This window comes from Delphinus delphis, chromosome 12 (assembly GCF_949987515.2).
Source record: "Delphinus delphis chromosome 12, mDelDel1.2, whole genome shotgun sequence".
Classification (NCBI taxonomy): Eukaryota; Metazoa; Chordata; class Mammalia; order Artiodactyla; family Delphinidae; genus Delphinus; species Delphinus delphis.
Genome location: NC_082694.2, coordinates 60,331,019 through 60,347,141, shown reverse-complemented (window position 1 = coordinate 60,347,141; position 16,123 = coordinate 60,331,019). Strand labels below are relative to the sequence as shown.

Below are 16,123 nucleotides of genomic sequence, written 5' to 3'. Positions count from 1 at the left end.
ACATTTTTATGAGCGATCAAATGCAGCAGTCATAAGATTTTTCCTTATTTCAGCTTGAAAATGCTAAGACTTCCAGTCACACTGTGAACCAAAGACAAAAGGAAAGAAGCATACAGGGAAAGAATCGGAAGGCCTGGGTTCCTTTGTCAACTCTGCTGCTCTTCATCTCATGACCAGGACTCGTTGCCTGGTTCTGCTCCCTGCCTCTGCTTCTTCATTCTTCAAGTGGGGATAATAAAATGGGGTCTGCCTTGCCCGGCCCTGCCTGTTTCAGAGGGCTGTTGGGAGGCAGCTATACAATAATAGATGTAAACATTCTGAACACTGAGAAGTGCTCTGAATGTTGTTGTTATTTGATCTCAGTGAATGAATAGGTGCGTATATAATAGAATATCTCTCAGTATCTAGTATTGAATGCTATTGATTTCTTTGTAGGGCCTTTATTATTATTATCACCATTATTATTTTAAATTACAAATGTCATACATGAGTGTAAGCTAATTGTAAAAAGTTCAGTCATATATAAGGCAAAAAATAAAAGCCTTTTCACATCTCAATTCTCACCCCATCTCTCTCTCTCCAGAAATACCCACAATTATACCTGGTGTGTATCCTTCCAGATCATTTCCATACTTTTAAAGCACATTCAAACATAGATTACTTACCATTTTTACGTAAATGGTATCTATTAATATGGACTCCCATACAATTTGTAGACAGTTTCTTTAGAAGTCAGTGAAATATTTTCCGTATTTCCAAATTAAAGTAATGGCTAAAGGCTTATAACTTTACTGCAGAGACTCTTTGCAAATCTCATTCATATAAATTGTTTTCCTCATTTATTTGAGTATATTTTATTTCACTGTATTGTATGCATCTTTGTAAGAGTTCTTTAAGACCTTTGGAAGTAAGATTTGAAATACATGAAAAACTTATCACATGTTGGTTGCTTCTGCTTCCCCTTCCCTTAATTGCTTTGCTTAGTCCAAACAAACTCTTACGCTGATAGCAGCCAAAGACTTCCCCCTCCTCCTGCCTTCAGTATTTTCCCGGGTCATTCCAAGTTCAGGGAGTGACTTTCACCTCAGATAACCTCTACACAAATCCAAATCTACCTTTGAATTCCTCTAACATTCTTTCATAGTTACCTCAGGGAAATCTTCACTCTTTGACCCCGCCCCAATTCACTCACAGGGCTAAAAACCACAGCCCTGTGTTTGACTTGTTAGTGATAAATCTGCATCAATGAAGAAGTTTGTTTGCTTACTTTCTAGTGCTAAAATATTTCTCACATGTCTCCTCTATGCCAGACACTGTGGACCACCAGGCGATGTGAGCATGTGTCAGGAATCCTGACCAGTTTAGAGGGAAGATCAGATCAGATTTGCATTTTGAAACAATAATTCTGACTTCAGAATAAAACACATTGGTGGAATGCAAACATGTTATAGGGAGATCAATATCAAAAGATTCAAGTAAAAATAGTATTTTATGAGGATGAACAGCCTCTGATAATCTTGAAACGACATAGACATTCCTTTTAAAATCTTAAAAATGTTCGTTTATTACCCAATCCTCTGATGATTAAGTCTATTTCAAGCAATGAAGTATTATTTAAGATCAAAATCTTAAGAACCTATTTCTCAATTATGATGATTCATAATAAACCGTTTTTACTATTTTTGACACAAACCTATGGTGTGGTCCTGCTTTCGTCCTTGGCCTGGAAGGTGGAGAGGAGGAAGGTCCAAGTGAGGCAAGGCTGGGGGTAAGGGGGGCAGGAGATCCCCGTCAGACACCAGGGGGTACTCAGCAGGGCTTATGTTGGTGTACTTACCTGGTACAGGATAACATCTTGGGCTTTACGTCCCAACACCTGATTCATTACCTTCCTGCCTCTCCTGCTCTGCTTTTCCCAACTTCATTTGAAATCATTCATGATCCAGATTTTAAAATGGTCATGCTTATCCATAAATACTCAGTAACCTTTTGTTGAGAAGGCAGTAATAAAAAAAAAATCTATACAGTATGAGCCAGAATCCCCAAAGCACACGATTTGGCAATGTCAGAGGCATATAAAAATTAGGAACATATTTCATTCTTGTCCTCAACAAGAGGCTCAACAGAGCAATATTAACTATCATGGAGACAGACTCACAAACAGATCGCTATTGCCATTTAAGGATTGTCTCTGAGAAAGGGATTCTGTCTTCTAAAAATGTAATGATTCTGATTTAATACGCACATTAAAATATTTAACAATAAACCTCACTGAAGAATACTGAGAATGGGTGCTGTCCAGGTGATATTGTTAAAATAAATCTTCATTCACTTTTGTTTCATGGAATACTGATTTCTATTTTATTTTATTTTTAAACCATGGTTTGATGTATTTATACTTTTCAGCTCCTACTTTTGTTTCCTTTGCTGTGGTGTTTCCAGATTTCACTTTTCAGGATGTTTGAATAATTTGTGACGGGTTACTTGGACACACAGATTCCAAAAATGAAGGTAAGATTTTAGGTTGGTGAATAGTTCTGCTTGGAAGGGCATCCTCTGTTGAGGTTGAGAACAGTAAAGAAAAGTGAAAACCCTGAGGAAGGTAAAGCAAGAAAAGAAACAAGACACTATGGATAAGCAAAAAACAGTTTTATTTACAGGGAGAAATAGATCATTTTTTGTGCTTTCTGTAGATGCAGCCAACTGGGAATTAACCCATTCCTAGTCTTCCCAACCACAAACGTGGTTAGCCCTAACTAGAGAAAAAAAAAAATTAGGTTGAAGCTGTTACACACAAGAATTCATAGTCTGAGTTTCTTGTTGAAACATGGACCAGAAATGGGAGACAGTGGGGTAAAGAGCACTGGCTTTGGAGATTTAGACTGATAGATGATTACATATATATATACACACACATATAGATGATTATATATATACACATACATATACAATCATTTATCAATCTAATACACATATATCTATATAAAATTATCTCTCTCCCTATCTCTATATCTGTGTTTATATCACATGGTAAGCACTCAATGGCTGATGCTTTTGTTATTATTGTCAGATTGGCTTAGAGTTATTGGGGTCGGCTGAATGATGATCCTCTAAAGATGTCCACATTCTAATCCTTGGAACCTGTGAATGTTACCTTATATGGCAAAAGCGGCTTTGCAGATGTGATCGAATTAAGGATTTTGAGATGGGGAGATTATCCTGCGTTACCGAGGGGCTTGATGCAAACACATGGGTCTTTATAAGCCATGTGCAGAAGGAGTCCAAGTCAGAGAGAAGGTGATGTGATGACAGAAGCAGATGGACAGAGAGAAAGAGATTTGAAGATGCTAGCTTTTTTGTTTTTAATTTATTTTATTTATTTATTTTTGGCTGCACTGGGTCTTTGTTGCTGTGCGCGGGCTTTCTCTAGTTGCCGAGAGCGGTGGCTACTCTTTGTTGCGGTGCGCGGGCTTCTCATTGCGGTGGCTTCTCTTGTTGCGGAGCATGGGCTCTAGGCGCGTGGGCTCCGTAGTTGTGGCACACGGGCTCAGTAGTTGTGGCTTGTGGTCTCTAGAGCGCAGGCTCAGTAGTTGTGGCGCACGGGCTTAGTTGCTCCGTGGCATGTGGGATCTTCCCGGACCAGGGCTCGAACCCATGTCCCCTGCATTGGCAGGCGGATTCTTACCACTGCGCCACCAGGGAAGCCCCAAAGATGCTAGCTTTGAAGATGGAGGAAGGTGGCCATGAACCAAAAAATGTAGGCTGCCTTTGAAAGCTGAAAGGACGAGGAAACGGGGTCTCCCCTGGAGCCTCCAGAAAGAATGCAGCCCCATGGATTCATTTTAGACTTGTGACCTCCAGAACTGTAGACAACAAATTGACGTTGTTTTAAGCCTCTGAGTTTGATGTAATTTGTCATAGCAGCAATAGGAAACTAATACAGCTGTGGTTGGAAGGGACGTGTTGGAGCTTCCACCACAGCCACCTCTCTCTGGGTGGCCCATCTGTGGAGAGTCACACCCACAGTCCTAATGGAGCTTTTGAAGGGAGATCTGAAGGCACTCAGTGGCAGGCTCCCCAGTGCTGTCCTTAGAGACTTTCAGGTGCCTTGTCCTCTACATCACCAGCATGTACCTGGCCCTGCACCTCCTTTGGAGCAGACCTGGGATTTGGTAGGAGCTCGGGGATGGCAGGGAAGAGAAGGAGAAGCAGTAGCCCACCCACACACATTGCAAGTGGTGGATTGCCAGCTGTGGCTTTCCTGGAAGGCTCTTAAATGGCTTTCAGAACATTCTTTCTTGGGGCCCTACATTCTTTGGCAGGGCTGTTATGACCCAAGAGGAGTGGCCAGCAAGCCACATCCTCTGGGGTGTTTTGTGGGCTGCTCTGCAGCGTGGCATAAGGACCCTGGCTCAAGAGAGCTGCTTCCCTCTGAACCTAGTATTCAGGAAGTGTTTGGCCCTTTTCTGTTTATCCTCAAGATGAAAGGGAAGTCTCTCCATTGTCCGCCTACAAAAAGGAGTTTGCTCCTAGGGTTTAGGGAACTGTTGTTGAGTCCTTACACCTGCTAAGATAACACCCCAAGTCCCAGAGGCCAAAAATAAAAGGCAACATCTCACTCTCCCAAGCAATGATTCAGTCACCAAGATCAGGCAAGAGACCATTCTCCTATTCTGTAATATCTTCTCACTCCTCTCTGCCCTCATATATGGCCCTAATCAATGGCTGTATGTTGTTGTCCCAACATTTTGAAATTGTTTGACTCTCCCCACCCCTCGACCCCAAATCCGTGCATTCTTCAGTGCTGGAATCATGTCTAATAGACCCTGATATTCCCAGAGGTTAGCATGGAGCTTGGCACGTAATAAGTTATTGATAATATTTGTTGGATGAACGAACTTTACCCTATGCAGTTATTTATGTAGTTGATACCCACCAGATGTAGTTGTTTTTTAAAAATTGAGGTATAATTTATGTATAACCCATCAAAAAGTATTAAATATTTGGTTCAATGATTTTTTTTTTTTTTTGGCTGTGTTGGGTCTTCGTTGCTGTGCAAGGCTTTCTCTCTAGTTGCAGTGCGGGGGCTAATCTTCGTTGCGGTGCGTGGGCTTCTCACTGCAGTGGCTTTTCTTGTTGCGGAGCATGGGCTCTAGGCGTGTGGGCTTCAGTAGTTGCAGCGTGAAGGCTCTAGAGCGCCTGGGCTGTGCGGGCTCAGTAGTTGTGGCGCACGGGCTTAGTTGCTCCGCGGCATGTGGGATCTTCCCCAACCAGGAACCGAACCTGTGTCCCCTGCATTGGCAGGTGGATTCTTAACCACTGCACCACCAGGGAAGTCCCTTTGTTCAATGATTTTGACAATTGAATACATGATGACAATTGAATGCACCAAACAAGCAATAACTGCCATTCATGTATTTTTTTCACCATGGATGAATTTTGCTACTTCATATAAATAGAATCATACAGTGTATACTTTTTGGTTAGCTTCTTTCACTTAGCATAACTGGAAGTCTTAAGATTCATCCGTGTTGTTGCATCATCAGTACTTTTTTCCCTTTATTTCTGATTATTATTCCAATTTATGAATATACCACAATATGTTTATTCATTTTCCTGTTGATCAACATTTGGCCTATTTCTAGTTTGGGGCTGTTATGAATAAAGCTCCTCTGAATATTCTTGTACAAATCTCTTTGTAGATATATGTTTTCATTTCTTTTGAGAAATACTGAGTATGAGATTTCTGAGTCATAAGATAGATGTAGAAGTTAATTTTGTAAAAAACTGACAAACTGTTCTACAAAGTGGTTGTACCATTCTCCGTTTCTAACAGCAATGTTTGAGAGTTCCAGTTTCTCCACATCCCCATCAACTTTTGGTATTGTCATACTTTAGATTTTAGACATTTTAATGAGTGTAAACATTGTAGTTGTAATTTGCATATCATGATGACTAATGATGTTGAAAAACATTTCATGTGCTTCTTGGTTATACATGTACCTTCTTTTGTGAAATGGCTGCTCCAATCTCTTGCCCATTCTAAAAAATTAGATCCTTTGTTTTATTATTGATTTGGAGGAGTTCTTTATATATACTGGAAAGAACCTTTTGTCAAATATATGTAACTGGCTTTCCTATTTATTTTCTTAATTGTGTGTTTTGATATGCAAAACATTTTTATTTGGCAAAAGCTAATTATCATTTTTAATAGTTGATGCTTTTTTCATCCTTTCTAAGTATTTTTTACCTACCTCAACATTGCAAAGATATTATTTCATGATTTCTACTGGAAACTTTATTGTTTTAGGTTATACTTTGTTTTATGATCCATCTCAAACTGATCTTATTGTATGGAGTGAGATAGAAGTCAAAGTTATTTTTATTTTCATATAGTTATCTTGTTATTCCAGGTCCATTTGTTAAGTCTTCCTTTATTCATTGAATTATCTTGTCACTTTTGCTCAAAAATCAATTAACTCTTTATGTGTGGGTCTATTTCTGGATTCTGTTCTATTGCTATTTTCCTATTTTCATGTCAATACCACAATGTCTTGATTCATCTAGCATTATTTTTAGTTTTGAAACCAGATATTATGTCTTCTAACTTTATTCTTTTTAAAAATTCTTTTGGCATTCCCATATCGGTTTTAGACTCAGCTTGTCAATTTCTCTAAAAAAAGCCTGCTGGAATTTTAATAAGGATTATATTAAATCCATAAATAAATCTGGGGAGAACGAATGTCTTAACAACATTTAGTCTTCAAATTCTTAAACATATTGTGTCTCTCCATTTTGTTTGGTCTCCTTTAATTTATCATAACAATGTTTTATAGTTTCTATTGTACAGGAATTGTATATCTTTTATTAGATTTTTTCTCAGTATTTGACATTTTTGATATTATTGCAAATGGTATTTTAAAATTTTTGTTTCCTAATTGTTTATTGCTAATATATAGAAGTAGAATTAATTTTTGTATGTTCACCCTGCTAAATTCACTCTTTAGTCCTCATAGTTGTTTTCTCTATTCCATAAGGTTTTCTACATAAACAATCATGTCATCTGCAAAGAATGACAATTTTACTTTCTTTCTTTGTGCCTTTTACCTGTATACCTTTAATTTCTTTCTTTCTTTTTTTTTTTTAAATCTTATTACATTGGCTAGAACCTCCAGTAAAATGGTGAAAGTGGATGTCTTTGACTTGTTTCTGATCTTAGGAAGAAATATCATTAAGTAGTATATTGGTTATAGATTTTCAGAGAAGTCTTTGAGCAGTTTGAGGAAGTTCCTTCTATTCCTAATTTTCTCAGTTTTTTCATGAATGGTTGTTGACTTCTGTCAAAAATTTTTTATGCATCTACTGAGATGATCATATAGTTTTCTCTCTTTATTCTTTAATTTCACTGAATAATTTTCCAGTGTTAAGCCAACCTTGCATTTCTTGAAAACCTCACTTAGTCATGATGTATTTTCTTTTAAAATGTATAACTGGATTATTTTTCTAATGTTTTGTTAAGAATTTTAAATCTATCTCATGAGAAATATTGTCTGTAGTTTTCTTTTATTATGTCTTTGTCAGTATTTGGTATTGGGATTGTGCTTGCTTTATAAAATGAGTTGGGAAAAATTATCCTCTTCTATTTTTGAAACAGTTTGTGTTGAATTGGTAGTATTTCTTCCTTAAATCATGATGTCTAGTGGGAAGCAGCTGCATAGCACAGGGAGATCAGCTCGGTGCTTTGTGACCACCTAGAGGGGTGGGATAGGGAGGGTGGGAGATGCATGAGGGAGGGGATATGGGGATATATGTATACATATAGCTGATTCACTTTGTTATACAGCAGAAACTAACACAACATTGTAAAGCAATTATACTCCAATAAAGATTAAAAAAAAAATCATGATAGATTTCATTAGTAAAATCACCTGGGTTTCAAGTTTTTCTTGTACAAAGATTTTTGAAAATGAATTCAGCTATTTGAGTTGACGTAAGAATATTTATGTATGTATGTATCTATTTTGGTAAGTTATGTTTTTAAAATTATGTTTCTATTTCATCTAAATTGTTTAATTTATCAACACAAAGTTGTTTGTAATGTTTCCTTACTATCTTTTGCTTGATTGTAGGACTTGTAGACATGCTCCCTTTTTTCATTCCTAATGCTGATAAAAGTATTTTCTTTGTTTTACTTGATCAATCTTGCAATCTTTTATTAACCTTTTGAGGAAAACTTTTTGACTTTATTATTTGTCAGTTTTCTATTTCATCGATTGTCATTCTCACCTTCGTTATTTTTCTTTTTTCTACTTTGGGTTTAATTTGTTCTTTTTCTTCTTAATGTGGAGCTTTAGATCGTATTCCAAACCCTACTTTCTTTCCTGAAAAATGTAAAACTATACATTTGCCTCTAAATACTTCTTCAGGTATATTGCACAGATGTTGGTAGGCGTTCCTAAACTATGTGTTCCTGTGTTCCTGAACTATGAAACTATGAACTATGACTATCTGGGCTAAAAAACAGTTTCTCTTGATAAATAAACAATTAACAAATACTGTGGAAAAAAATCATTCAGTTCAAAATATTCGCTTTTTGTGAAACACATGCCCTCAAAGTTGGATACTTCCCCCCTCCCATCTACTTTACTTTCAGTGTTCTTCTTTGGCATCTTTCCATCCCAAACCCTGACCCATCTCTAAAATGGGACACTGGGAATACATCAGGAACCCACTGATGACTTATAGTGTGTTCTAAAAAATCATGCCTGGCTTTAACTAAATAATGTATAGTTCTCACTCCACAGTGGAGGCTGAGGCATCGTCTACTAACCCTTTCCATTGCTTTCATAAATCCCACTTCAAGGTCTTTCCATGTCATGATGGACACAGGTGTTTGGGTTTAGGGTGCCCTGGCATGACCCTTGCTGGCAACAGTGTCTTGCCCGGAGATGGAAAAACACATGAAAAGTAGAGCCCTTACAAGAAGCTGCTTTAATAACGCTTTCCTCTGTCAGGCTGTGGTGCTCATTAGACTTTTGCACCCCTCCTACCCAAACATTCCCTCATTTCCTGTTGTAAAACAGTGCAACGGCCCCTATGGTAGATACTTTAATAATAGTGCTGCCTCCAAAAAAGAAGATCACAACTCACTCCAGATCCACAGTTGCCACAGGGTCCTCTACAGAGGCGTGTGTTATCTCGAAGCCCTGGGCAGAGCTCCCCAAAGCCTGAAGAGCCCATTGCTGAGCAAGAGGGGCTCACAGGCCACACACAGACACCAAGCTGCAGGGCTGACAAAGCAGTGGCAGGAGAGCCGGAGGGGAGCCCTATCTTACCTTTGATCATGTCTTTCAAACCAACAACGAAAGTCTTCCCTCAGTGACAAATACCAAAACCTGGAAAAACCAATTCTCTTTTGGACTGACAATCCCTGCACTGTGATCTCCTCTGGGCTGGCGATCCCTTGTAACAAGGTAATTGTAGGGAAGATGGCCTGAGTGAGGGCTGATCTCAGTGTCACAGGCTGCAAGTCACAGAGAGAATTGTTTCCCCCAGGAATGACTGATATTTTCTTTCCTGGTCTGTTTGGTTTCCTCTTTTTCTCATTAGCTTTTACATTCAAGAAATATTCATTGGAATAATTAAAAAATTAAAGTTTTCCCAATGCTTTGCAGAAATCAGGTAATGTTATTTGGGCAGTACCAGCCAGTTGCATAATTCTAAGTCACCTGGGGTGTATGAAGAGATAGTGTCCATTAGGAAAGAACACTTCTTGCCCACACCTTGTGTTTCCACACTGGAGAGTCTCTGTTAGAGAAACGATCTGGTCCCTCCTCCCATTTAGGGCACAGCAGAATCAGGCATATGTGACACTGCTGCTTCTATGTTCTCTTGTTTTAGAGCTGCCTTCCTGCAGGAAGTCTGCTGTTTGCTTTCTGGGCCATAGACTAAGCAGGGTAGGGCAGGCTGTAGCCCTGGTATGGAGGTGGCAGTTGTCCAGGGCTGGCTGTGACCCAGTAGTTACAACATAGCAGGAGGTCTGCTTAATTCAGGGGAAGTGGCTCATTTACCAAGCTCATGTTCTGTGCCTAAATTGCATCCTCCAAACAGCATTGTCACTGGGGATGCTGCTGTGTTATTTCCTATCTGACTCCTGTATCTATTTCTTAGTTGGTTCTGAACTCAGGAAAGGGATTAAATGATGATATTTATTGACTCATACCTTAAATGTCAAAATTCCTTTAGGCCTGAGTCCAGCAAGATTATGGGAATAATGATCAGACTGGGCTTGAGACTTCTTATTTATTTATTTATTTATTTATTTATTTTTGGCTGCATTGGGTCTTCGTGGCTGTGCGTGGGCTTTCTCTAGTTGCGGCGAGCGGGGGCTACTCTTCATTGCAGTGCGTGGGCTTCTCATTGCAGGGGCTTCTCTTGTTGCTGAAAACAGGCTCTAGGTGCACGGGCTTCAGTTGTGTGACATGTGGGCTCAGTAGTTGTGGCTCGTGGGCTCTAGAGCACAGGCTTAGCTGCTCTGTGGCCTGTGGGATCTTCCCGGACCAGGGATCGAACCCGTGTCCTCTGCATTGGCAGGTAGATTCTTAACCACTGCACCACCAGGGAAATCCCCTGAGCCTTCTTGGCGAAACCTCCCATGGAAGGAATTCTTTCCCCTCTGCTCCCACTACTTCCCAGCAAACAGCATTTCCTGAAGATGGCAAACCTGGCCCACCCCTGCAAGTAGGGCAGCTGGGACAACATGTCTGGGTATGTGACCTTGGGATACTTGTTTAACCGGAATGTTTACAATTTAGGTGTGGTCCTTAGTTGTTAAGCTCTTGATTTGTTTTGTTGTTTTTGTTTGCTTAGAAGAGAGAATGTCAGTACTGGCATCGGTTAGTGAGTATTCTACTGACAAATCATGCTATGTCTCATAATTCATCTCTTTTATAGCAGGAAAGGAACGCTGAAACGCTGATGTTTTTAAGTAAAAATTTTCATTCAACAAATATTTACTGAATGCTGCGTCAGGAAGTTTTCTAGAGCTAGGACTACAGTTATGAGCAAAACCAGATATAAACTCTGACCTCATGGAACTTTTACTTTAGAGAAGGAGAGCGGCCTTAGCAGTCACCAGAAATTAATGTGAAAATGCCTGCCTTTCTTTTCTCAATGTTCCTGGCCAGACTGAGCTAATTTGTTATTCTATGGATCTCATATGAGGCCCTAAAGATGATTTATTCTGTTGCCATTTTAAAGATTAAGCACTGCAATCTTACGTATGTGTTCTCTAGAACTAGTATTGAGCTACATTTTTTAAACATTTCATTGCTATGCTTTATAATGTAGAGTCAAATCTATAACAGGAGGCTTAATTAGATTTCATTTAATGTAAGATACTGTCAATTGGAAAACCATTATTTTATATACTACTATGAAATAAAAAATTTGTAAGTTAAACTGACATGTCAACAAATTTAAGACATAGCCTGATATCAGAGATATTGAAACGTGAAAAAAAACAGTTTAGCACTCTCTAAAGAGTGGTCTCTGGACCAAAATCATCAGTGGTCTCTGGACCAAAATCAGCATCACCTGGAAACTTGCTGGGAATGCAAATTACCCAGCTTTACCACCGACTTCTGGGGGTGGGACCCATGCGATCTGGGTTTAACAAGCCCTCCAAGTGATTCTGATGCATGATAAAGTTTCAGAACCACTGAAATAGTGCACTTTAATATCTCTGGAATTTGATATTTCCAAGACATTTTCATAGATTTAATCATTTCAGCAAACATCTTGAAAACCTATTACTTGTAAGACATCATGCTGGATGCACAATACATAGAGTTGAACAGGACTTATTGCCAACCAGGAATGTATAGTCTAGAGGCAGATTTGTAATTTAAGAACTAAAAGATCAGACCCAGTGTGATGAGTTCTGTGAGTGAGGTACCCTCAAAAGGCCGGGGAAGCCCTGGGGAAAAAGAGGTAACTTCTGACTTTAATATTGCTGAAGAGTTCATAATGGAGGTGGAATTTAACACTATGCCTTGAAGGATGTGCAGCATTTTATTTTTCAGAATGAAAATAAATGAGAAATAATATTCCACAGAAGGCTTTTCTTCCCAATCCTGTTCTTTTTATGGAAATTCCTGAAAAAGCTGGAAATTAATTAGAAAGGCATATGATGAAAAAATAAGTGTGATGGCGATCATGACAATCTTCCCCTTGGACTCCCTGGAGATAGGTTCACCATCAGCACCTTGGTGCCAACAAAATTCCAGTGGGTGCCAGGGAAAAAGGCAAGCCTGAGCACTTCTTTTTATCAGCTTGTAATACTCGGCGATGGAAATATTGTTGATGAGAAGCAGACAGTGTCCCAGAGCAGTTTTTCTGGAAGGACAAAGTGAGAGAACCCAGAGCCCAAGAAGCCTTGTATGGTATACTTTTTTTTTATATATAAAAACCCACTAGCATCTTTATTTGTCAACAATAGCCACTTAGAAAATGTAGTAGACAAAGAGCATCTTATCATGGTAACAGCAAAACACTAAGATTAGCCTAATAGTAAATGTGCTAAAGGACTCAATATTTTGTATGTAATAATTCTCTCCAAATTAATCTATATAGTAAAATAATCTGAATAAACTTGACATACTGATTGTAAAGTTCATATAAAGGAAAAATGTTTTTAAAATATCCAAGAAAATGTATGGAAAAATTAAAATGTGAACTTGCATGACCAAATATTAAATATACTATTATATGTAGTTGTGTTAATTAAAATTCTTCCTCCAGATATAGAAAAGAACAAAGAGAGAGGAATAAAAATGCCTTCTATATATGTGAATTTAATACATAAAGTCAATCAGGCATTTTAATCAGCGGAGAAAGGGGAGAATATATGAAATAAAGAGCACTGGGAAAATTATTCTAGCACTTTGGAAGAAAACTCAAATTCCTACATCATTCCATATACAAAAATAAATTCCAATGCAATTTAAGCACTAAACACCAAAAAATATAAGTATAGTGGAAGAAAATATGGGAGAATTCTTTTATAATCTTGTGATTAGTAATAGGTATGGTATATTTTGGGTCCGAGCTGTGGAACAGATGTATCACCGGATTTCACTGTCCTGGAGGGTCTCGAGTTAACCTCATTTACATTGTAGTCACCGACTTTTGGACACATAAAATTTAGAAGCACAGAGCATTTGAGCTTAAAAGAACAAGGATAAAGAGAAAAAAGCTTAAAGGAATAAGCTTAAAGGAACAAGGATAAAGGGAAAAAAGATTTTTTTAAACCCCAGAAGCAGTGCAATGGCCAACTTGGACTACAGTCCAATCTATAAAGGAATTTAATTCTTTCCATTTTCTTCAGCAGCAGAGCACTGTGCATCAGGTTTGTGCTGCTCACACCTTTATGTGGGAGGGGTACAGCCTTCCCATTTATTGCAGACAGCAAAGACACCAAAGCCATGCAGCTACTCACCCAAGAAGTGTTTCAGCCACTTCTCTTCAACAAGAAGAGGTGTTGTTAACGTGAGAACTGTGAAAGGTCTTTGGAGTTAGTCATTCCCAGGGGTTCTGAGAATGGTCACAGCCTGTTTCTAACTCCCGAATTTGGGAGACAAAAGGAAAGCAGAGAAAAGAAAAAAAAAAAAAGGAAAGCAGAGCTCTGACAAAAGGCAGTAAGGGGATCCTTGCCAAGTCATCTGGATGCTTCTCTTAGCCACAGACACTTCTTTTCCATTTTGATTGGACTTTAGCCCCTGACTCTCCACTTCTCATCTCCCCTCCCCCAGGGCGATGGAATTACGTTCGTGGTATACTCTTTACCTGACAGGCATGGGGTACAGGCTCTTAGCAACTCTGAAGGCTTTTGGAGGAGCAGTCACCATCATGTGTGTCTTGCTAAGTCCTCCTGCACATCCATGGGATGCGGCCAGCCTCTCCCACCCACAGTTCCATCACCTCGGGAACCCCAAGGAGTACTTATGTTAGATAATGATGCCATAAAAGACCCAAAGAGATATCAGTTGCAAACCAAGCACAGAACCTTTGTGTCTGAAATAAGACATATTTTGAAAAGTCACAGATTCTGTGTTCTTCTGCTTCATTCTCAACTCACTAGGAATAACTCTCCAAAGGCTTATTTAAGACACCACTTGATGTTTTTGAGCTGCATGCTCCATACCACGTGAGATAATCTGAGGCTCTCACACTACTTGCTCTGCCTGTTAAAATGCAGTAGATAAGAGAACATAAGATTTCAACATGGTTATACAATTTTTACCTTTGGGGAAAGTGGAAGCAAGCAGGGATCTGCAATCTTGGTTTTGGATATTCAATGAAAAATGTACATTCAGAACATATCCCAGCCAGCAGGACAGGAATAAAGATGCAGACGTAGAGAATGGACTTGAGGACACGGGGAGGGGGAAGGGTAAGCTGGGACGAAGTGAGAGAGTAGCATTGACATATATACACTACCAAATGTAAAATAGATAGCTAGTGGGAAGCAGCCGCATAGCACAGGGAGATCAGTTGCCTGACCTTTGTGCCTTGTGTCCACCTAGAGGAGTGGAATAGGGAGAGTGGGAGGGAGACGCAAGGGGGAGGAGATGTATATGGGGATATATGTATATGTATAGCTGGTTCACTTTGTCATAAAGCAGAAACTAACACACCGTTGTAAAGCAATTATACTCCAATAAAGATGTTAAAGAAAAAGAAAATATCCCAGCCAAACTGAGTATATTGCTTTTTCAGATGCAGTGATATTCACAATGAAGAAACTAAATGTCTTATAAGGAAGGCATTATTAACAAGTATTATTTTGATTCAGAACTGGACTGGGGCCTTACAAGTCTTCTCTAGGTATCCGTGGGATAGTAGAGGAGGCCTGTAATAATAGGTAAGAGCCTGGGATTTGAATTTAGAGAGGCTTGGTTTGAATCCCAGCTCTTCTATTTACTGGGACCTGGAAAATTTGCTTCAGTTCTTCTGTGAAATGGAGATAATAATGTCCATCTTGTAGGGTTATTAGAATTGTTTCTGAGGAGCAAATACACTGATGTTTGTAAGCACAGCACCTGGCATGCGGTACATTCTCACTGAGTGGTATTTAAACAATTACCCATACATGCATCGTGGGCTCCACACTCTCTTAAAAACAGCAGACCTCTTCTCCTACTTAGCAGAGACCAGGGGACAGAACCATTGTCTGTGGGAGGCTTACAGCAGGGAAAGCAGTGGGAAAGGTAGGGTAGAGAGTGGAAAACAGAGCAGACAGCACAGGGCATTCTCTGAGTGCCTGTCAAAGGAGGTCTTTCTCCATCATGTTGATGCAGGAAGTCAGGGCAAAGTGTCCATCAGGGCCCACAGAGGGGCATGTGCTTGACCATCAAGGATAAGCTCCCAGTCATGAATTCCTGCCTGTAATGAAAGTGGTGTTACGTGGATGTTCTGTGAGGAAGCACTTAAGTAAATGATACTTTTGTAGGCAAGGCAAAAAGAAAGTTGAACCATTGGTCACTGTGACTAGGAGTTGAGGGAGTGATGCCATTTTCTTGCAAAGTAATGATGAGCACAAACTTTCCAAACCACTCATCTGCTTTGCATGTGTAAAACTGGCATCTGAGCACGTCATTTGGCACAAAATTGTGCAGCATTAACATTTTCATATGGATCATGAAAGTATGTAAAAAACTAATTGCCACATGGGAAACCAATACTGGCTTTGGCTAGCTGATCACTAATTGTTCTTTACAAGAATGACAGCCGTGCAGAGGATGGTGCCTACTCTGTCCTTATTTGCAATTTTCTAAGAGGGGATCATCACCAGTCATTTCTCTGTCCAGAGAAGCAGCATTCTGAGCAGCTGTATCCTTTAAAATCACAAAACTTGGCATGTCCTTCAACCACCTTGTTCCTTTAGGCCCACAACTGGGTCACTGAGACCTGTGAGCCAACACATTCTTTTCAGGTGAGAGCCCGGAGTTAAGAACGCAAGCAAAAACACAGAAATAAACCAACCATGTGCCTCCTTCGGGCATCTGATTTGGCCTGTAAGTGTGGACTCAAAAATAACTAGAGGTTTAATTGCACATCTAAA

The 16,123-nt window shown here is 39.4% G+C and overlaps 1 long non-coding RNA gene across 2 annotated transcripts in view; it reads right to left on the bottom strand.

The window, feature by feature from the left end:
- The window catches only part of LOC132435464 (uncharacterized), a 46,865-nt gene extending 33,152 nt beyond the window's left edge, over positions 1 to 13,713 (bottom strand). For both annotated transcript variants that reach the window (XR_009521549.1, XR_011246667.1), the window contains exon 1: positions 13,499 to 13,713. This is a non-coding gene — a long non-coding RNA (uncharacterized lncRNA). The remainder of the gene's footprint in view (positions 1 to 13,498) is intronic.
- Positions 13,714 to 16,123: the final 2,410 nt, after the last annotated feature.